The following is a 25379-nucleotide window of genomic DNA, read 5'->3' on the forward strand; positions in this document are numbered from 1 at the left end:
ATGATTAAGTATTGCAAATTGCAATACATTATATGTGTAATCTAATAATAATTTGAAGGATTAATTTAGGTCATACATTATTTAAAGTAAGATAACAGACTAATAATAAGTTTATATTAATGAGATTTTTTTTTTTTAGAAAATGCTTCATTTTACCGTGATTCAAGATCAAGTTTAAGATTTATATCAACTGCCAAATGCAAGTGCATAATGTATGTATATAATAATATATATATTTTAATAAAATATTTTAGCTTCATTATTCTTTCATAACATATTATATTTCATAATTGAAAAAAATAATACAATCCGATTATCAAGAATCATTATATTATCGTAGATTCAAATATAACTATAATAGTTGCGTATTAATTACCATTTTTATAAAGAAAAATGTGTGTATGGCGAAATTTAATGTACCTAAACGTTATTATTACCTGCAATTTTATTTCACTGTCGTTTTCATATTCAATTTTAGAATAGGTAATTTTTCTTATTGGTTCTTAATATGCGAGTGCCAATGGACCAACGGCAGAAAAAATATGTGTTTTGACGAGTGAAGGGTCATCATTCATCATGACCCCTTTACCTCCTCCCCGTCATACAATCCATATTACGTTAACCCTAGGATATGTAAATCAATTTTTCATAATATTATTTTGTTCTGTCAGAAACAACATGAACTACGTACAATAAATAATAATATCATGTATACTGCAACATTTATGTATACAGGGATACCGCTAAGAATTATGTCACTCTGTACACACATATATATTATTCTTTTAATACCTACATAATTATTTTTTTTCTTTTTACACCGTTGCGTATATCGTGCACACACACCATAATAATAATGTGTGTACACACGTCCGTAGAAATAACGTATAAAAAAAGGTACAGTTACGGGTGGTTAGTGTTGACAGGTGGTGTGCAGTGCATATGTAGGTACTGCTGCAGGGTTTCTCAAAATATGACGGACAAGCCGTGTGTAGCTCTCGTCGTACCGCACGGCACACACACCTGCCGGTGAACAAAGTTTTTTTTTTGAATTTTTTTTCTGTTCGCTTTGTTTATTGGTAAACGCCATTGGCCACCTGAGACCCGTCTGTCGGTGTAATTTTCGAGTTCGCAAGGTACCAGCACCCATAAACCCGCTGCTACTCAGTTGCAGTAGTCTTTACGAAAACTGCAGTCCCGTAAAAAAAAATTAAAATAAAAAAAATAGTGCCATAACAACAGAGTAACCGTTTTTTTTTCTTTTCATTTCATTTTAGTTCGCGATACGCACACACTCGCTAATGCGTGCATAATATACATGACGTATATAATGATATCCGTCCGTGGTGTACCTATACGTGTTTGTAGTTTGTATATTATATGCGACGACGGCATCGCTTCCTGTTGAAGTTTGTGCGATGTCAATAAGCTGTGCTTTCAAAATTTGAACCTACTTCCGGTCTAACTACATTATTGGTACGTTTTATTATTATTTATATCAATATTATAATAATATACAGTATAGTAAATGATGATTATAAGTAATAAAAATAATGCTCGTACCTATACGTTATTGTATATCATAGCGGTAGGTACGTTTTATTTATTTGCTAACGGTTGAATTTAGTACGAATAAATAAATGCATTATTTGCACTCTAAAACCACTTTTCGCTACATATATATTATTTTAAGCGTAATTTTTTTGTACTTATAATAAATTATATCATAAGCATTTTATATGCAATATTTGAATGTGTACAACGTATATAATATGCAAGTCCAACATAATAAGCAATAATATAATTTATCATAGTATGTATTATAGATATACCGTGCTGGTATAGAAACAAAAATATCCTCTGGTGGTAATTATGTTATTTGTTGTACTGACTACTGATTGTTCTATGATAAATGATAATCAGATGGTTCTGTCAAATTACGAAAAAAATGTAATCATTTTACGCCAAAGTGATTTCTCATGCATGAAGAAAATTAGTGTATTAGAGAGCATGCAACTAAGTATCAACATTTTACATTTCTATAGTATTTAATTATATTATTAAAAAAAAATCATGTAAGGTAGGTATATAAAATATTTTACAGACGGAACATTTAATGTATTTTAGTATTTTACATACACCTACATTTCATAAATGAACAGTAGTCGAATAAGTGACGGGGGTGGATAGATACTACATAATATTATTGTATTAGAATTTATAATATCATTAGACATTTGATTTTAAACTCAGTGAAAGATATTGAATTAATAAAGTCTTAAAAATAAACTATTGCACTTTGCAGCAGAAGAAAATATAAAAAAAGAAAGCTGAAATCTATATAAATAAAAAAATTCAAATTATCAAACTTATCCCCGTGATTTTGACTTGTGATTACTGCTGTAATATTTAAAAAAATAAATAATATTTTAAATATTTTAAAATCATGATGGATATTAATCAAGCTATTGTTTTTTTTATCCGTATTTAATTGTTAAGGATAAGTTATTTCAAGTTGGAATTTGAATTTGCGATGGTACGTCGATTTAGAATCATTATAATTATTTATAATACGTGTTTTTAAATGATGTAAATATACCTACTACATTATATTTTGTAATTGCATCTAAAAAAAAACATGTATCAGCCACACATGGGTGTAAAACGTTTGTACCCGCAGGCAAAAACACCGTTTCAAGTAATTGTATTTAATTTTGTTTTATACTGAATTGTATAGATATCATACAAACGATGCGGTGTTATCTTTTGCATTTGAAAATATTGCTTTTTGATTGATAGTGTCTATATAATGTCTGTTATAAGTGTTCATTGCGAGTATTTTTCATTTCGACGTATGAGAACAACTAGCTATATTTTAATGGTTCAAAACATTTTAATTAAATGATTTGGGCTATAACAATAATACCAAAACCTTATAAATAAACCAAATCCGACTTAATCGTGAAACCAAGGTCAGTGCTATTCTATCGTACTAAGTTGCTAAACAAATCTATACTTAAACATTATTGCAACCACAATTCACAATTAATTTTATACCTATTCAATAATATCCAAGGTAGTTCACGCAAAATAACTATTTATTAAGCAGTTATATATATATATTATGTATTGCTTTTTCTTAATTTATAGTTATACCTATTATCTCCAAATACGTTACAAATTGATTAAATTAGAGCGGAGTGCTGGTTAGGTACTTATAACAAATATTTTTTTATTCAACTGAGGATTCTCCATCTTTTACTCACTCTGTGGATAGTTTAGTGAGTACTGTAGGTATATAGCGTTTTATATTTGTTTGGATTGTATCACACTTTAAACAAAACTACAAAATAAGTTTTGTGCAGGCACACATTTCAATTACTATAGTATATGAGTAATAGGCGTCTATAGGTATATTCCGTATATATGATTATAATATACAAACGAATAGGTTAAGACTAAATATCTATAATTTAAACTGCCAGGTTTGTACATATTGTCTAAAATAAACACATTTAATTGTTTTTTTGAAAATATAATCCACAACGTCGACTTAAATATAAGTGTCATGACTCAGAGGAGCTGCATTACCATTTATTTTGTTGGTTCGTTTTGTGTTTTTTGCCTTAACTACATTTGATGAGATAATATGGTTTGTTTACGATGGTGATTAAATTATCGATTAAATGGAAAACAATATTTGTTGTAGTATAGGTACGTGCATTGATTTATATCTTAAAATTATCTTAAATAATAAGCTTCTAACTCTTAAGACCTGATTAAAATATAACTAAATTTCATATACCTACATTTATTATACAATTGGTAGACAATTGGTACTAACCCATCATTGTAATTTATAAATTACTCTAACTTAATATCACATTAATTAATAATTTATAAATTTTCGTTAAGTTTAATATTGACTATTATAATTTACATTATATCATATTTCACATCGTCTTTCATTGAGAGTTGCACTTAAAAACAATATTGAACTAGCATTAACTCACTTCCGTATAATTGTATTCTTTTATTATATATTAAATATTAAAATGTAGATAATAGGTACATGATGCATTTTCTATACGTACTACTAATATTTAAAACAGTCATATACTCATATAGACTTATATCGCACATCAATTTAAAATTTAAAAATAGAAATTTAATTGACCACCACATTATTTAAAATGTTGATTATTTGAAATCTGTATGAATTGTATTGTTCGGGTATCGAAATAATCAGTTGGTGGTAGGCAAAAATGTTGTTTAAATATATTTAAAATGTACTACTTTTTTTAGTAATAAGTAATAACCGATAGTTCACACCTAAAAGAAGAATCTTGATGTTTGATATATACGGTATGTTGTGCATTATGCCTATGCCCTATAGTAATGGCCAATGGGTTTGACTGACAGAAATTATTAATATTCGTTCTGTAGCTAACTCCTCTTATTAAAACTATCTAATAAAATACGAATGTGGTATATGGAATTTGATTTTATTTGGTATAAACACTTATACAATAAATATTCTGTTTATCATATATACTTACAAGTTACAACTACACTGATTGAACTTTTTAGTTGATAAATATAATACCTAGCATGTTTATATAGAGAGTACCTATATTTTTATTTATGTTTAATACGTAGTTACTTATTGTGATTACTGATTAGTGATTGGTGAAATCAATATTTTTTTGTTAAACATTTTAAGAGGTAGTTTTAAATCAATTTTTTTTTTTGATATATTGGTATTGTTCAGCTATCACAAATTATTATGCACACGAAAAATAAATTAATGAATATAAGTATTTGGATAAATAAAAATAATAAATAAAGAAACAACCGAGAATGATAGATGTCTCGCATCAGTAGGTAATAGAATATAAAATGTTCTCGAATTATACAGATATAACTATTAAAGATACTTTAATATATTATATATATATAATGTGATTGACTAAGCTTGTTCAACTCTCTTTTATCCTTTTATGATGAATTTATTTATATTCTGACTTTAAGAATTTTCAAGTACACAAGTAGGTACTCTCAGTTCATATTTTCGAATAATTTGATTTTTATACTATTTTAAGGAATATTCTGTGTCGATACAAACTTCTGTTTTTTCAAATTAAAATCTTCATTTTTACTTTAAATTATTATTTGTTAAGAAAATATAATAATACTAATTATAAAATGTTAATTTATTACTATATTAATATTAATTACCATAATTCTCCCTTTCCATTAAAGAACATATTTCAAAATGTTCTATAATTCAGAAATCACTGGCTTAATATTTAGATACATTGAAATTTTCAAAAAATACCTATTATCTTTTAAATAATTTATAGTAAAAAAGGATGGTCCTCATTTGAAAATTAAAAGTTTTTACTACAGAACACTTATTGAATAGTATAAAAATCTAAGTAATGTAAAAATATGGTATTTCAATACAAATTCCGATAATTGGAATATTTGGAATAAAATAAAATAAATGCATTATTAAACAAAAATTAGGGGTGAGCATGCTTGGTAAATTATCCTGTGTATTATAATATATATTTTATAAATTATTATATTACATACGCATGCATGTAGCACAATGTAAAAGTGAATACAGAATAACCAATACATCTATATGTACGGGAAGCTCTATAACATAATATATAATGACGTTTTCTATTTTTCTCTTCCTCTTTTCTTGGTACGTTTTTGTGGTTTCATGGTTCAACTGAGTAATGCACGTCCTGTAACAACAGACTACAGAGTCATGATTTTTGTGAAATAATAAAACATTATTATTACCGACCCATTCTATCCGTTTTATTTTTATTTTATTACAATAATATGTAGGGATACGTTTAATTTAATTTGAGTCAATTTTTTTTTCGGAAAACAAAAAATTGAAAACCATAAAAGTATATTTATTATACAATATATGCAAAAACTATAATATAAGTATCATACAGTTTATTCGTTATTTAAATTACGAATAATAACGTGATGATATACTTTTACAATAACAGCAATACGTTTTGTGCTGTTGTGGTCATGTAGCGAATGCAAGGAACACATTAATGAACAATACAAGTATTGAGGATGCGGTGTGTATATGAAAGAGAAAGGTGGAAGAGGTTGGATAAAGCGGCGAAGGTCTTAAATGGACCGTTAAGTTAAAAAAAATGTGTCTGTGTATATATATAGAATATGAATTTACCGACTTTATATATAATATGTATTATGTATATAATATATATGTATGAATACCCTGGGGTCGTCAACCTGTACGGAAAATAATGTAACGACACTATGGTTTATTAGAGAAAAATAACTAGAGAGCCGTCAGTTTTCCATACCTATATATAAGGCATATTATATGGATGGATGTGTATTATTTTTTTTATATTTTTCCCGTTCTTTCTTCTTCGTTTTCCCAACTCGAATTTTACACTCGATGCAGTTTTCTGTTTACCCACCCGGGCGGCAGGAAGTATACAATTCACAAAATTCCGTCTCACGGTCGAGTTTTCCTCGATGATGTCCCCCACTGCATCTCTTCTTCCATCGTGGATCGCCATACCTACTACGTGAACAAATGCTATAAACCGGTCTCTTATGATCGGTTCCGCCAGTTTTCTCGGTACACGGTCCACTAAAGTCATTTCAATGATTTGTTCAATTCATTCATCCTAAAAAAAAAAACATCGTGTCACCGTGACATCAACCCGATAATGTTATGCTCCGGTGTTCAAATCGACGAATCTGTCTAGTTACAAATGTAAAATAATAATAATAATAATAGTAAAAAAAAAACTTTAAGGAAAAATACACTTACTTTCTAGATCGGAAAAAACGGGCTCCGCGTATGCGTTTCACGGTATAGTAATTCGAAAATTTTCGGTTTTTGCGGCTGATTATTAATGTGTATAGTGTTTTAAATAAATAAAATATCTAATTAGACAGAAATGTAGAATAACATTTAATAAAAATATATATTCTTATACATATCTAATGTATTCAAGCTAATTAACCAATTAAAAATTAACGAATTTTTCAATTTAACGCGTTCATGAAAAAAAATTATCATAATGATATCCTCGTTTATACACTTCAATTTTTGAACGAATATAATATATTATATACTTACATAATATTATGTATTTTAAGTTACTGCTAAGGTTGCAAAAAAAACTTAAGATAATCAATTTATGCATAGGTATGTGTAGGTATACTCATATATCATATTCATAATATTATCATATTATAATATCGTTAAATTTTGTTTAGTCCTCATTAAATTATAAATACGACATAAAATCTATTACCCATGTAATTTTTGATCATAATAATTATATACTTATATTATGCGTAGAAAAATATTTTTCAAAAATTGGTTTGAAAAAAATAAATGGTAATTTACAACTCGTATAATTTAATTAGTAACATAACATATAATAAAAAAAATTTTCACACAGAAATAAAACATAGATACAGTAATATGTTCTTTCTGACTAAGCGTTACGAGTATATTATATGTGAAGCTTTATACATATATAGGTAATTGCAAAATTGCAAGGTGATTCACCGAGCATGTTCAGCTGCCCTTTTTTATTATTTAATATTGAATTAATTAATTCACATTCTGAGTATTGTAATTTTTAAATATAACAAATAATGACTAAAATTTAACTTTTTTTTTAAGGTTTTATAGTATTTAATAAGTGTTCTGTGGTTGCAAAATGTATTTATTTTTTTTTTTTTATAAATTTTGCCCTATTTAAAGCAAAATTTAAACGAGTAGTTTCTAAGTTATTATAATGTATATACTAAGGATAATGGAAATGGTTTTATAATATTATAAAAAATATTTTGTATTGAAACAAATACTCATATATCATGCTCAGAAAATGTTTACAAATCATAAAATATTGATGAATTAATATTAATTACCTCTTTTATTTATAATTTTAAAATTATTAATCATTAAATTCATACCTATAATTATGATCATGTAATTATACTTAGAGTATAAAGTTAAATAACTTAAAATCAAATGGTTTGAATTTCGATTTATGTTCATAAACATTTTCAAAAACGTCATCAGCTTATAACGAGTTACAAAAAAAAAAAAATATATGACTATCATTGGAAATAGAATAGGTGGTTTTACTATAGTATAAAATATCTAAATATAGGCTCTTAATTTTAATAGGTACCTACTTAAAAAATTTGAATACTTAAATTTAACATTGAAACGTAAAATTAGGCTGAGCACTCTGTATACTTACAATCAAATTAATTCGCTGTCTGCTATATATGCACATCATAATATGTATATATAACATGACTGCACTATCTAAACATTTTTTGTGCATATGTATACAGTGACAGTGTTTGTTATTTTTTTATTATTATTAAAAATATTACACATTCGTAAGCAAATAATTTCCATTGCTATATATATTGGCAAAATTATAGGCGCGTGTATCGTGATCATAATAAATAATAATATTATGCCTATCGATATTTTTCAAACTCCAGCGATCCACTATAGACGATTTGGAAAGAATAAATATAATAATAATACTATGTGCTATTATAACGCTGTTTTCTCTTATTTGTCACGTACGATGACACATTTTATCTATCAGAGGAGATAATGATGTTTGTCAATGGTATTTATAAATTTTAAATGATATTATTTCATCTGTTTGGATTAATAATATTTTTTGTTTTGCGATTATTATTTTATACAATTTAAATCAATGCAGGTTCGTTATGACATATTATGTAATATTATTTGAGAGAATTAAACCTTTACAGTTTTTAAAATGTATTATAAATTCTTTGACGCCAAACTCAACGATTATAGACCATACAACTATAAAAAAATCACGTTTATTATTATTATATAAAAGTCTTTATTCCGGGAAAACATGTAGACGGTCAAACCTAACTCACTAAACAATCTAGCGGGGTATCGTCACATAGGACTAATTCTAATTAGAATTAATGTTTTTTTTTTTTAAATTAATTTTATTAAAATAGCCGCTGCATATTATACAAATAATATTTTATACTAGATCCATAAACATACCTATCGAACAAATTATATTATTTTTATTATTATATACCAAAATATTTCGTTTAATGTAGTTATCCAAGTACCAATTACTAAAGTCTAAGTATGCTCATGAATCCTTTTACGATTAAACTTTCCATAACTAAAATCTGAAAATTAGTATTCAATTACGACACATACCCGTGGCCTCTTGAAAATCGTAATCGATGTTGTTTCGTACCTACTTGTGTGCTCACTGACGAAATAATGATGATAACATTTTGAATCGGTCTGATGAAAAAAAACTTCAATAGAATTGGCCATAGTTTAATGGCATATATGTTTTTATTATATAATTTATATAGTACATATTATTTAATACTATCATGGTTGAACAAATTTTTAAATTGTTCTGTCATTGTAAAATTAAGTGTAAGGAAACAAATTTGGGTATACATAGGCAGTACCTACTTACTACTACTCATCGCGATATAAGTATATTATACGACGTGATTTAAATCTTATATTTTGCCGTTTTTTATAAAATACTGAAATTACTTTACCTTACTTTAACATCACTCAATATGATGTTGGTAATGTATTATGTAGGTACCTATAATACAATGCTGTTAGTTATTACACATATCGTATAATTCAAAATGAAATCGTAAAAAAGTAGTTGCGTATAAATATTTGAATTTTTATTTATTCTAATGTATTACTAATGTTTACCTAATGTTCTAATGTTTTAATAGAATTGCAGTCCATGTTGGTGTTTTTAAATAAATTATTGCGTTCGTTCTTCGAGTCTAGCAGCTATCTGTGTCGATCTACAATATTTTTTATATCAGTAGTACTGATCTTAAATGGGAAATTTAAATTTTTAATACTATACCTCGAAATTGGTTCAAACGAAAAAAAAACCAATCGCTATTCATTGTAATATATGTAATTTTTATATACAATTCGGAGTGAATATTTGGAAGTCACAAGGAGAATTTCCTCCTTAGTAAAATATAATAGGGATAATTATATTTGTGCAAACATATATGGTATGGAATATTATTGTGTTATGTATCAACGTTAAGATGTTAACGACTAAAAATAGTCCGAATTGGTTTATTATTAAATAAAGTTTGGTCCAGAAATGAAATATTCAATCCTAATAATAGGGTAGTATTAATCATGATAATTAAAAAAAACTAAATTAAAATATAATAACAATAAAGGATGGTAAACAAGAACGTAATGGTTTTATATCAATTTATTTTTTATTTCTTGGACATTTTTTAGTTGATGGTGTAAAAATTCTACTGTGAAGCTCTTTAATATAGGTGATCTTGTGGATTATTGAGATCATTTTCTGTGTTTTCATCTTTTTAATATAAAATTTAAAATCAAGCATTGTTTTTACATCCCAAAAAAGTGAAAATGAAAAAAAGTTACTAAAAAACTAACATAAAGTTTGAAAGCTAATGAAGAAATATAGAATATTATAATCAAAAAACTTTTTTTAGCAAAATATTATATTTCAATATTGAAATTCAAATTTGCTTAAACTCCTCCGATTTGATTTAAAATCGATATCTAGAGATATAAAGATTTCGGGGCAATCATCTTACTGACAAAAAAAAAAAATAAAGGTACTCAAAACACAATAAGATAAATAAAGAACATTTAATTTGTTACCCACTCATTACTTGCTTCATTCCATTCAACTTCTACAATAATTTAAAAAAAAAGTGTTTTTTATTATTAATGATTTAACTATAAATTTGCACAAAAAAATTATAGAATATTATGCAGACAACGAGAATAAAACAGAATTACTAAAATGAAACTGGATTAGGTAAGAAGTAAAAGTGTAGGTGCATGTTCATAGTACTCGTGTAAAATACTGTTGGTATATACGTCATATTTATGATATGTATAGGTACGTCCCGCAGTAAAACAATATATTATTTTGAAATATTTCATATTTACAAAATTCATGATTTAAATAATTTTTTTTCTCTCAAAACTAACCATATATTTTTTTTTAAATTTAAAATTCAAATTGTTTGATGTCTCTATATAGGTACCTATACCTACTATACTATACGTTTTCATGTACATATTATAGTACCTATATTTTTTTTTATACATTATTCCAAAAATACATTATTAATTTTTTTTTATCCTTTTTACCTGTACTTTTTTCCGTTGTTTTTTTTCTTTCGTTCTTGGACTTATTTGTCCGCTTACTATTGTAATCGGCCATCACGGTTTGACGTAATCACGTATTAGACAAAACGTGGTGTCATTTTTCACACTCAATGCAGCGCTACATTAAAATGTACACTTTGTAACTGTAACGCATAGACTATTAACTAGACGAAAAACCTATGCAGGACCCAGTGGTGTAGTGGAGGGTATACGCGGGTTTACGGCGTATACCCAAAACGCTAAAGTTCTTAAATGCATAAAGGAATGAAAATAAAACAAATACGCGGGTATACGGTCGTAACCTTTTGGATGATAATATACATATAATTTGAACATTTCTGATTTTTTTTTATTCTCATAACTCCAAGAGAATTATTGGTGTATCAGAATAATTAATTTTGATTAATTATAAAACTATAAGAAATAGAAAAATTTAAAATTGTCCAAACGTCGTAATTTTTCAAATTACTCGTGTTTTATTTATTTATCATCAGAAATCATTAATAAGCTATAAACATTGAATACTACATAAACATTATAAATTAGGCAGGTAGTAGACACTAGGTAATGGATATTTATAAGTGATAATACATGCTTGTCAATTGTCATTTATTACATTTAATTTAATAAAACAAATATTTAAAATTAAATTAATATTATGAATTATGACGACGGCAATATGGTATATATAAGACACAGGGAAAATGAAATACAACAATTGGGATGTAGATTTTTATTAAATACATCTGTACTAGTACAAAGAATGAGAAACTTTATTCATAATAATACAATGAATGAAGAAATACAGGAATTAAATATACTAATGTGAACGGGGATTTAGTTTAATGTTTAATGAACATAATATGTTCAGATCTAAGATCTAAATTGACAATAAAAAATATAACAAATCTTATGTTTATTAATATAAATGGGTCACCTCTTAGTATTGGGAACCAAACCAAATATGTTGGAAGTTGGCTGTTGTAGCACAGATCGGCCGATGATAACCGTTCAAGGAAAGTGGAGCTATTAGAAAAAACTAAGTGGAAAATTTTATAAATTATAAATAATAAATAAATACATTTGCTTTAACGGAATTATATATTATTATATATTTAAATATATTTATAATAATAAATAAATGTAAGTTAATTAGTATATGGGGGGTGTGGGGGCAGAGCCCCCCACGTATTATACATTTATCAATTTAGGTGTATACCCAAAAAAATATTTACGACTACACCACTGTGCAGGACTTAGGGCAGACGAGGATGGAATGCAATTATAATATTATTAGGTACTCACGCAGTGTTAGATCTTAAACGCTGGAGGCCCCGGTGCAAAATATATTTGTAAAGACTCTTAAAAAAAAATACCAATAAGGTTCATATAATATTTACATCTTGTCTTATTTTTATTGTAAATAAGTTTGTTATTAATAATCTACATTATATAAAAGCTTAAATAAATCCTTAGCTATGAAAATCATCTATATATGTATAATATTTAAGTTATAATTTGCTTATTCGGTACGGTATTCCCGTGAAATTTAAAAATTAGTTTGAAGTGAACATTTTTAAGTGTAGGACTTAAATCTGTGTACTTACTAAATTTCAAAACAAACGATAAACTTGACTGCGATAATATTTCAGGATATCATTTTTAGATGTTATTGTTTTTACACATTATATATTATGAAGCCTCCACATACACACACACACACACACACACACACACACACACACACACAGTATATACACACAATTGTGTTTAAACATCTTCTTTTATTATTATAGATATATTATTTAGTAATCGTCTGCATGTAGTACAATATTATTATGTGCATATCATTTATGATATACGATATACCTACTTTGATATCCATATGATATCGGCTATCGAGCGGGCTCCTATATTCCCTACAATTATGTTATTTCAATGTATTTTCGACGGGGCCCAATGCAATGTACAGTTTACATATGTAATTTTTCCGACAATAGGTCGAGCGTCTTTGTATCGCGTAGTCTGTCCATTCGGCGATAGTGCAGTTCGGAGGGCAGTGTATTAACGAACGACGTGTTCCGGCCGATTCTCGCACGTTGTCGCAAGCGTCTCTCGTACAGCGATTTCTCTGATTCGTGGTTAGCCGGCTTGGTGTACAACGTGTGTATTTATTATCGCTTTAAAAGTGCAGTCGCCCATTTGTTTACACATCCATGCACCTATATTTATGTGACGTATAGTCGTGCTATAATCGCGGACTATAAGCTAAACGTGACTGGAATCGTTTGTATACACATGCGCGTATCTACGCGTCATAATAACGTGATCAGATGAACTAAAGCTATTATATATTGTAATGTACGTAAATTATAAATACCATTTCTAGTTATATTAGAATTTAGAAACACCTTTATAGTGCCGGAGATAACGCGGTAAAAAATGTGTATAGCTATATGATAACATATTAGACACAGATTTATTCACAAAGAATGCACAATGCTAACCCACGCATTTTAACATTTAAAAATTCATTTATTCAATACTAATTTTCATAATTTTATGAACTTATTCTACAACTTAGTAACCTGCAATTTCGATTATAATGATTACCTATATCTAGCTGACTATCTTTGGCCCTTTCTCGTTTCACTATAAGCACATATTTTTACATTCTGTATACATAATAATAATTTAACTATCGCTGGTATTCACGTGCTGTCGATTTAAGCGCTAATAAATAAATAATACCGACTAGTATTTTTAATCTTAGTTTTAAATAGAAATTATATACGCTTATAGATAATCTTATATGTATTGAACCATTACCGCGGGTACAACTGGCCTCTAGTTGAATTATTTGTAGTCAACTCAATATAATATAGGTTTAACTTAGTACACGAGCTTAGTCGACTCGTATTCCGCTATTAGAATCCAATCTATTTTTCGTATCTCTGTGCGTACATAAACGTCTATACATATTAGTCTCAAGCGTAGACTATATGTATCCCTAGCTGCAGCAATTCAATCGCTTGACATAACCTTTGACGTAGAGCCCTTATTTTTACCCACGGGCCACGACCAAATAATTTGTTCAATTCGTCGTCATTAAAAGTTATCCTAAAGGCCTACAATACGGTCCTAATCAATCAAAACGCATTAACCAGTTGTTTACTCTTATCATCTGTAAGCTATCGTAACATATGTAATACCATGGGACATTTGATGCGAAACTATTTCCCGTTCCCTCACCGTACACCATACCAACCCACAACGCATAAGGCCATATGTAACATAAATACATGATATAATTTGTTATTTTGATGTTTGGCTATTAGTAAATATTAATGATTTAGTTGTGTCGTTAACGGATAGTAAATACGGTCATTCTTCTATGAGTGTATAATATAAGTTTTTGTGATTCTATATGATAGTCTTAAATAGTCTTACCTTTTCCGTATGATAATGCAATTCTATTCGATCACTATTGATTTTTATGGTTTATCGTGAGGCGTCAAATATATTGTATACTCAATCATATATTCATATGTTACAGTGTTTTAGTATTATTATGCTATATTTGTAATTTGTATAGTATTTATTAACTGTGGCGACTGGCGATAATATATGTCAAGACGTATAGGTTTATGCATAGTAGGTATAGGTAATCAAATATAATTCTCCTTTCAGCCTCAAATAGGTTTTATTAAAATTTATTTTTATAAGAACTATATACCTAGCTATTTTGTGATTCAGTGTAACAGTCAATTGAAAATTGATACTAATATATTTTGTATAACATTAAAATTTAAAATATACGGGACATTTGTTTAGTGTATATTTTTATATTGTCATTGTTCAATTCAAATGGAAAGTATCCTTATAAGGAGATTTGCATCATCTGAATCAATGTATTTTGTTATTCAATGATTTATTTTTTTCAAAAATACATCAAATGAATAATATTATTAAATGATAATCATATATTCATAATATATATAATATAACTTAGTGAAACAAAATTCAATATCCTTTTACCCTATGTGATATTGTAAACATCATCTCTGTAAAAACTGTATGTGCCATTTATTAAAAATAATTTTTGAACTTATTTTACATTAAATATTTTAATTTATATAAAATAACATAACATATCAGAAATACTTAGCTTTGTAGCTAAGATGACAAATAGTAAATATTTTAAAGTTTAAATCAATAATAATAATAATAAAAAAAAACAATAATATTGTATTATAAACTCTAAATACTGATATTGATAAATCCAATATAAATAGAATAATTTAATTAATAATTTTTTATTAAAAGTTATCATTTGATGTATTAAAAAGAATAAAATGCTTTAGAAAACTAAAAAACTTTAGTTAACTATTAAATTAACATTTAACACCGGAATATTCAATAGGTATAATATAATAATATAAAATTTATATTGACATAAATTATGAGGTTTTGATGTTTATTTATTAGTTTTGATCGCTTGTATTTCTTTCAATTATCTTATATTATATTTTATTGTATTTACTGCAAATACAAGTAAGTACATTATATTTTTTGTGCATATAAAATTACCATGAGATAACTATTTTATTTATATCTCATCATATTGATACCAAAATATATGCATGTGCAGGTATCAACATATTTAATATCTATGAACTTTATTAACTATATTTGATATTTCTATACATAAATGTAATAACAATTTTTGATACATAATAACATATTATTAGTATATACATATATATATATATTATATGAGGTAGGTATTTATACAATATATATTTTTTATTTTAATGAAAACCAAACATGCTTAAATTTCTAACTGTTCTAAGTATATCATAAATTTTCACAGAAGTCTTCTACAGTAATATTTTTTCATATATTAAGGTATATTAAATATTATACATATATCTTCAGTTTTTATACTATAACAAAAAAATAATAATAAATTATACGGTTAAATGGTCTTGTCACGTTATTTTTGAGTCAAACACGCAAAAATCATATATAAGTTAGTGTTTTGAACAAAACAAAAACTATAAGTAACATTTTGATTGATCAATATATGAATACTGTCTTGCGCATTCTACTATTTTTATGGTTAAAAGTATAGTTTGGTGACGTCATTTCGCCCTAAATGTCAGTAGTGGCGCAATCGCTGCGGTTAATATAGTCTGCAGCGGCCACCCTCATTCAGTTTCACTTTAGCGTGTAACGTATGAACTTATGATGGTTATTCGTTTTTTCGTTTAATGACCAATACCAATTTTTTTAAATAAAACATAATTTTATCTGTTAAAAATGATTAACATTTATTAATATTTGTTCAAATAATACATAGACATATTGATGATTAAATCCCGAACATGCGTATTATTCATGAATATCTCAAATAATTAAATTAATTTTGTTATTTGTCGTCTAAAATGTCAACGAATAAATAATATTAATTATTTTGGTCTTTCAAATAATATAAGAAATAGTATGTAATACATTTATTAAATACGAGTTTAGTGTTGTAATGTCTTACTCTTATCCATATATTTTTATTTATAAAATGAGTTTCTTTTGAAATAGTCAAAATACCTTAAACTTTTTTTATTATTTCAGAAACCTGAGAAAACAAAATCGAAAATTTATTTGAATGCGAATTTATCGTCAGTGGATATATAGACAATATCTGATTACTGCTGCTTTGCTGCTTTTCAAAATAAGTCTATCGGAATGGTGACCGTCAGGTAAGCTAAAATAAGATTATTGAATTATACATTTTAAATATGCAATATAATAAACCTATAACCTGTCGGGTATAATATTATAATAATTAATAATACACCTTTAACACATATAATCTAATCATCGCAGCATGATATTTCTTCACTCCACGATGTTTTCAGTTTTTATCCATATTAATATATTGCCAAAATTAATAAAATGCACAGATTTTAAAAGAAAACATTTAAAATATTATATACATAATAATATCATTTGTATGTTATTTTTTGGTAATTATAACTTGAACTTAGTTATAATCCATAATTTATTTTAGCGGGTAGACAAATATTATATGTTGTGATTTAATTACTTTCATATAAAATAAATTATATTTACTATCGGCAGTCATAATACAATTAATCATTTTGTAATATTTTCACAATGAATAAAATAATACAAATAAGATTTTCGTCATATATATAAATACATAGGTATTAATAACTATTTTAAATTATATTAAATGACTATATTTTAAAATACCTGCAGGCTGCAATGTTTTTTTTTAATTATGCCTTAATTATGCTATACATTTTACTCAAGTGGTCACAGTTTATTTATTGATTAATATTTTTAAGAAAATCATATTGGTACAATATTTTTTTATCATAAAAATAATTGTATTGATATCATTATAAAACAATTTATGACTACAAAATATGAATTTTAAAGTATATTTTGGTTTTTATTTTGTTAGCTTTATATTTTAGGCTTTTTCTAAAATCATTGACTTGTCTTTTAAAGCTTATTACGTAGAAAGAATGCATATATCGTAAGCATAATAGTAAAATTAATTTTTCATAATACCATTTTTATGAAAAATCATTGATTAAGTTGAAATACACATTTGGCTATTTAATAAGTATTGTGTTCCTCAATCAACTATTTACAGAACTTTAAACTTTTAAACTATTAATGCTCAGCAGCTTTATCCCTATAATTTGATATTTATTACAAAAATATTTTCTTCAATATATACACATGCAGTCTACACATTATTGTTTTATAATGTAAAGTAAAATAAAAACATGTTTATTTCAACGTTTAAGTATTTTTTTTTTTAAATTATTTTAATAGGTACTTTGATAATGACTTTGATACCGTTTGAATCTAATTTTATTGCAACTTGTTTAACCTGATACTGAATTACTGCAGAAGGTATATTAAGGTATTTTTTTTTTAACTTATATTTTTTCATGTGTTTGTACTGTGATCATTTATAATAATAACCTGTTCATCAATGTTAATATTTTTATATATATATATATATATATATATATATTATTTATTACTTCAATTATTATTACACAAAATCATAATCGTGAGTGAATTGTGCATATTAAACGAGTTTATTTTAATCATAGCTAAATTAGTCACTATTGACAAAACTTGTTATAAGACTTGTGTGACAAATTTTGTCAACCTATATATTCAAAACCAAATACGAACTATTATTAAAAAAAAACTGGAAATGAATTTTAAATATGATTTTTTTTTTTTGATAAAGTCTTACTTATGAAAAAAAATTAATTATGCCATTCGTGACAAAAATATTAAGATAAAAACGGTTACTAGTGACCAGTGTTTTTTAATTTAATAGATAGAATAAAAATCTTATTTATCTTACAATAATAATAAATAAAAATCATATCCGACAATTAAATAGTAATCAGTCATTAATTAATACAATTTTATAGTTAATACAAAGTATACTAAAGATAATAATTAATTAGAGAAATTATTAAATTGTATTCATACTGTTCCTAGAAATAAAAATACTCATGATAGTTTAAAATTATTTTGAATAATTTATTTTAATTACCAATCAATTAATTTAGAACCTTTGAACTTCATTAATAGAATTATTATTGGGGTGGTATCACTTATCTAATTTATTGTTTTTAATAAAATGTATAATATTGGATAAACAAAATCATAACTAGCTACACTGTCAATCATTTTCCCTACATAGGACGTAGAAGTGGAAGATGTAATTACTTAGTGTTCACGTTATCGACTTTGAACCAGTTGAGCATAGTAATTATATTTTGCTTAATTGTTAAAAGTCTAAATTGTATTCCCATGATTAACGAGATATCTAAAATTTAAATTTGAACTATCTAGAATTTTTTTTTAAAACACCCCATTTACATTTTGTATAAAATGTATTTATTCTTATAGTTATCCATTTTTGATTTTTTGTGCATATTCTTTGACGATCAATGAAATGTTTCCAAAATGAAATAAAAAATTCTTCATTTTTTGAATTATAGATTTTTGCTTTATCAGTAAGTAAGCAACCGAATAATATTATTTGTTATTCATCGTCTATACTTTATATTGACATGAATCGTGCGGGTAGGTATGATAGGTTTATAATAACATAATATTATGTGATGCATGCGTTGTATCGCTGTATTGCCTGTATATAATTAAATGTAAATACGTGGACGAAAAGATTCCGACTGACAAATCAAACACATTTAGTATTCGAATGTGGACTATATAAATATTTTACGATGGTCTATTATGGGTATGCGATGGCACGACCGATGATGTGATTATTATTATAATGTAGAAAATAGTTATATATTATGTATGAGTATTGTAGGGTGCAGGGTACCTATATAATACATTAATACCTAAATATGACAATGACGTATACGATGGACGATTTGTTCAGTAAAAGAGAATGTTTAATAAAATAAATATAATATACAGAGTGATTCATTAAGTATGCTCACATTAATTTTTCCCTTTAATAATGAATTTAATCAAATTCTGACTTTTTAAATTCTTAGTATACTTTAAGACCATATTTTTAAATTATTGAGAGTTCTTTACTACTTAAGAAGTGTTCTGTAGTGATAACAATTTCTGTTTTTTAAATACATTTTTTATCGTAAATCGTTTAGTATATAGGAGGATAATATTTCTTAAAATTTTGTTACACCTAGTTCAAAATTTAAATGAGTAGTTTCTCAATTATTAAAAGGTGTGTAATGTGGATAATACTACGAATATAATAGTCCTTAAAAATGGTTTTATAAATATATAAATTATTAGAAGTAATTTAGTATTTATTATACTTCAACTATTTTTACAAATCATAAAAGTTGATGGATTAATAATAATTATCAACATTTTCAAATCATGAAAGCTTCCATATTTTCTTAACTTATTATTATTGAACTATTATCCTAGCATACAAAGTTCAATAATTCAAAAAATACTCGTTTGAATTTTGATTTTGATGTGACAAAAATTTCAGAAAAAAATGAGTGAGCAGGCTTGGTGATTGGTGAACTTCCCTGTATAATAATCGTTGCTCGTTGATGAATTCGATTTGAAACACTATTTCTATATAATTTTTTGGCGGAAAAAAATTGCAATTTATATCGCAATTAGTAAACCGTATAGTACACATAAATCTAATATCATTAATTTCACACGACTTGTGTTTTTTGTACATAATTGCGTATGCACATATACCTATATATGTTGCTATATATATATAATACATACATCGTTCCTAGCATATATTATACACATAGGAAAAAAAGCGAAACGGTAGTGGTGGAGATCTAATGTGCAACCTACCTACCTACCTATATATAGTTGATGACCATCACCATGCAGTATCTATCAAAACAACACACGTGTACGATATAATATTATGTTTGTCAGTGGTCGAACCGCGATATACGCCTATATTGCATCCGCGTAGCACACATGCGATATCTACGATCTAATGTTATATGATTAGTCGCTTATAGATACATCGGTATTGTAAACGTATAATAGGTACGGTTTTCTAGTCGGAATACCGTAATAATATCATACACTATATATGAAAAATTAAAATACTTACTGTTTAAATGTCTAATAAAAGTGCAGTGCGATTACTGACGCGAATATTTTTCGGGCGCTGAAAAGTCCATCCTCGACGCGCTGACGTACGTGACATTGACACTGGCACTGTATAATATATATATTATTTTGTATACTTTGTACATAGTATATTATATTATGATATGACCGTATTGTCGGCTGCATCTCGCATTATATATAGTTAGTGCACAAGTACAGCTAAGCGCATCATATACCGTGTACTAAAACGAAAACGTGTTAGACGTCAGATATTAGTAAACGGATTTTTCTGCTTCTTAAGTCGATGAATGACCGTCGGTTTTTTCAATTTTTCGTTCCTCGTCCGAATACCGCTGCTGAATGGCGTTTATGAAAACATCGTGTGCTCGTGCTGGAGTCCAGCCAACCCACATCCTGCAAGTGCGTAAACTTACAATGCCTTGTATACTCATACATAGAACAGTGGTTCACAAACTCATTTTTCTTACGATACATTTTAACTACTAAAAGTTGCGGCACACTTTCCTCAAACATTTTTTACTTACTTCTCGATAAAAACTATAGTAGTAACTAGTTCAACAAAACGAAACCTCATAGACTAGTAACAAACACTTAAATATTCTCGATAATATATTTAAATACAATATTACACCTAATTAATAATTTTTCTCGAATAATATTTATATTTGTATCAAAATTTATTTTTTCATTATGATGAGTTAAAATAAAAAGCCTTAAGTTTTCACGGTACACTCTTTGAGAAATATTTGTGTAGAGTCTTATCACGTAATAATATGTATTATAATATCATAAGCGTCTAGTGTGTTGTTTACGTACATGAAACCGAGAAGCCTTTCTACCCCTTTCACAGCCCTCGATTCCGCTTTTCGATTTCCGTATAGGTAATACCAATACCTACTCCGTATTTCACTTGTTTCAAGTGTTGGCGCCTTATTATATATACTATTATATTATTATAGTTTAACTTTAATCATTTTTCCTCGACGCAATAATGTCGAACGATTGCCGCCGCTGCCGCCGCGATAACAAAAACAGCAACTATATTATACACTACAACAAGTACAACAACGGTGACCAGCAATTTGTGCGTATTATTATATGTTGTTTTTTTTTTACTTTATATTATTTTATTTTTTTATTTTTATCATTATTATTATTATTTTTTTTTTTGTCGTCCAATTGCGTCGTGCAACAAAATGTGAGTCATGCGCGACCAAGCATAACTCCGGCCCCGGTAACGTGAACAACGACTGAAAAGCCACCAGAGTTCATCAAAGAATCAGACCACACTCCCTCCAAAACGAAAAAAATATATAAAAAATAAAATAATAAAAATAATATGCCATTATTTTCTAGCAGATATCTATGCGGACGCGTATGCACGCAGAACATAATATAGGTATACACACCCCGTATACACGATAATATTATTTATACGCTCACGTTATTTTCCCTCTCTTTCAAACTCAAGCATTCTGACAAAGCAGACGACACAATGTAAATAATAATAATAATAATAACGCTTTATTTATATATATATATATATTATATCGTGTATATATATAGCCATATAGGTATAAGTGGTATAACGTGAAACTTCCATCTAACGAAATTTTCTGTATTTTAGAGAACCATCATAACCAAATTTATGTAATTCTATATTTAACGGAATCTTTTTTCGCCCATGAAACTTCGTTATAATATGGAAGTTCCGCCGATGTTTGATAATAACAACACGGCCCGCGACCCACCAGAGACGGTTAGGCTCCATCGCGGCGACGGTGGTGGTGGCGGAACAGACCTCATTTACCAGGCCATATAGTAGTAGTACTGAGCAACAGCAGGCAGTAGTACTGAGCAGTCAGCAGCGTCACCGTCATCGTCGACGCGGCCGTATCTTTCCGTTCTCCGTCACCCCCCTACCACCGACGCGGTCACCGCTCCTTCCGCATTGCCACCTGACCGTCGCAGCCGCCGCCGCCGATGTTACAACCCGTTCCTGTGCCGCCCACTCACCCCCCTCTGCCTCGTCAAAGCCGCAGCCGCCACTGGGCGCGTCCGCGTCGCGCGCGTAGGGGCCCCCCGGAGAAATTTGCCGCCGGGCCATCCGGCGCGCACCAAAGTCGGACGTCTAGGCGGTCGTCGCAGTCAGTATTCGTCCGGTCTCGGCCGCACGAAGAAGAGACCGGCAGACGCGCCGCTCTCTTCCGACTCACCGAGTAGTGTCACACCACCGTCCGCACGCCGAATAACTGCCGCCGGCACCGCTCCCCACTCCTGATCGCCATCCCCCCTTTGATGATGATACACACGGGGGAGTCGCTCGTCCGGAGGAGGTCACGCGTCGCCGACATCGTCGTCCGCCTATTCGTCTCGGGTACTCGATGTCGTTACTTCAAGTCGCGCCGTCCTCGCGAACACACGTCGCCCGCAGCCCTTGTACGGTTTCTCATCCTCTGCATCTGTCTAAGATGCCGCGGTTTTCGATCGTCCGTGTCCACGATTATAATAATAATATTATGCCGTCACGATCGTTATTGCATTAATATATCGCCACCGCCGCCACTGCTGCTGCTGCTGCTGCTGCTGTTGTTACGGACCGCGAGATCGGTTGTTACTTCTCTTCGCACTTTCGTTTCTCGTCTGCCACTTTTGCGCGCGCCGCCTCGGGGCGTCGACGTCGCGACCGCGGAAGGACTGATCCGCCGCTTGCTGTTGCCGCCACCGCCACCGCCACCGCCGCCGCCGCTGCAGCGAAAACGCGTAAAACGACATTATTGTCGCAATGGCGTGTACGCTCCTCTGCCGTTCGGACGCATTGCACCGCGCACATCGTCGATGGTATATAAAACTGTGATGTCTCACCGAAAATGGCACTGAAAGAATTCACGGGGTACATATTTACACATCACCCGTAGTTCTTCTGTGCCGTGTTCGGTGGTCATTCGGACCGACACGCGTCTCCCGACGTCGCATTTACAGGCCCTGTAAAATGTATTTTATTATTATTGTCACGTCGGAGCACTGTCCTATATATTATTAATAATTATGTTATGGCCGGCGCAATCGGTATTTTTGTGTTCTGTTTTGTTTACATGTCTTATTAGTTAGTACACTGTTATACGTCATGTGTCCGTTAATATTTTGTTTTTTTTTTTTTTTTACAAGTTGCCTTAATATTATTTATTTATTTATTTTTTTTTAATCGCCGGAACTCGACAACAACAACAACGACAACAACGACGACGACGACAATATAATAATATACTATATTATAATATTATATAAATAGTATTCTCACTGGTACGCGATATAGGTACCGCAAATAGTACGTAGGTATATATAAATAAACATAAATTTAATGTTATCACGCACTCGAACGTTTACCTAATATTTTTATCTTTGTATAATTAATACTGTACGTCTTACAACGTTCCTATTTTATACCACGAACACACGATCATTATAATTAATATACCTATACTAGGATTGCACTTTACTCGACTGTTATTTACCTATATATATTACAATAATATAATATTATGTACGCGCGTGTGTTGTCGACAAGTCTCGTGTGCACATAAATAATCATTATATTGTATAATATCATTATAGTAACTACGTTTTTGAACAATTTTTTTTTTTTTTGTTTGTCGCCTCCCATATTTTCAAATGTGTGTTTGTAACAAGCGTATGTTGAAATGTTTGTAAAAGAACGCTTGGTTCATATAATATAATATAATATAATATATTGCTTTACATATTATTTTCGTTTGCCAACGACTATTATATATTTATTAAATATCGTTATAATATAAACATATTTTATCTAACAATTATTACCAATATACGTTTTACATATTATTTTTATATACTACTGTAGTCTGCATAATAACAATATACAGTATAGACGGCTCTGTATAATGTGCAATTATTGTTATTACTATTATTAATAGTTTCGCGTCTCGTTTGTATCACACACATTGTCTGGTCTTAACCGCGTTTGACGTTCGACAACTGCAATTCAGTTATTATTATATATTGTTTTTCCTATTATTCTCTCGTCGCAACACCGCAGTTATAGTATCATATTTTGCGGCAATAAAAAATTGTACATTTTATTATTTTCACGACAAAATTTAACGGTATTCACTCTTCCCACCAACTTCGAGCCGCATAGGCGGCACATTAAAATAATATTATATCATGCAATATGTACTACGCAGGTTCTGTTACCTTTTAAAGACTTATTCTGTGGTATCTTATAATATTATGTGATTCCGAATAAACGGAGAAGGGGGTGTGATGGCTAACGATTTTGTTAGGGAATTTTCGCGATTCATGGATATTTTGTCTAACTGGGCAGACTTTGCCAAAATCTTGGTGCGCGCATAATATTCGGAACGGTATAGTATTA

At 28.6% G+C, this 25379-nt stretch overlaps 1 long non-coding RNA gene across 1 annotated transcript in view; it reads left to right on the forward strand.

The window, feature by feature from the left end:
- Positions 1–1294: 1294 nt before the first annotated feature.
- Positions 1295–25379, forward strand: part of LOC113557278 — a 42120-nt gene continuing 18035 nt past the window's right edge. Inside the window, exons 1-2 of the long non-coding RNA XR_003405582.1 lie at positions 1295–1476; positions 16910–17037. This is a non-coding gene — a long non-coding RNA (uncharacterized LOC113557278). The remainder of the gene's footprint in view (positions 1477–16909; positions 17038–25379) is intronic.

Source organism: Rhopalosiphum maidis, chromosome 3 (assembly GCF_003676215.2).
Source record: "Rhopalosiphum maidis isolate BTI-1 chromosome 3, ASM367621v3, whole genome shotgun sequence".
Lineage (NCBI taxonomy): Eukaryota > Metazoa > Arthropoda > Insecta > Hemiptera > Aphididae > Rhopalosiphum > Rhopalosiphum maidis.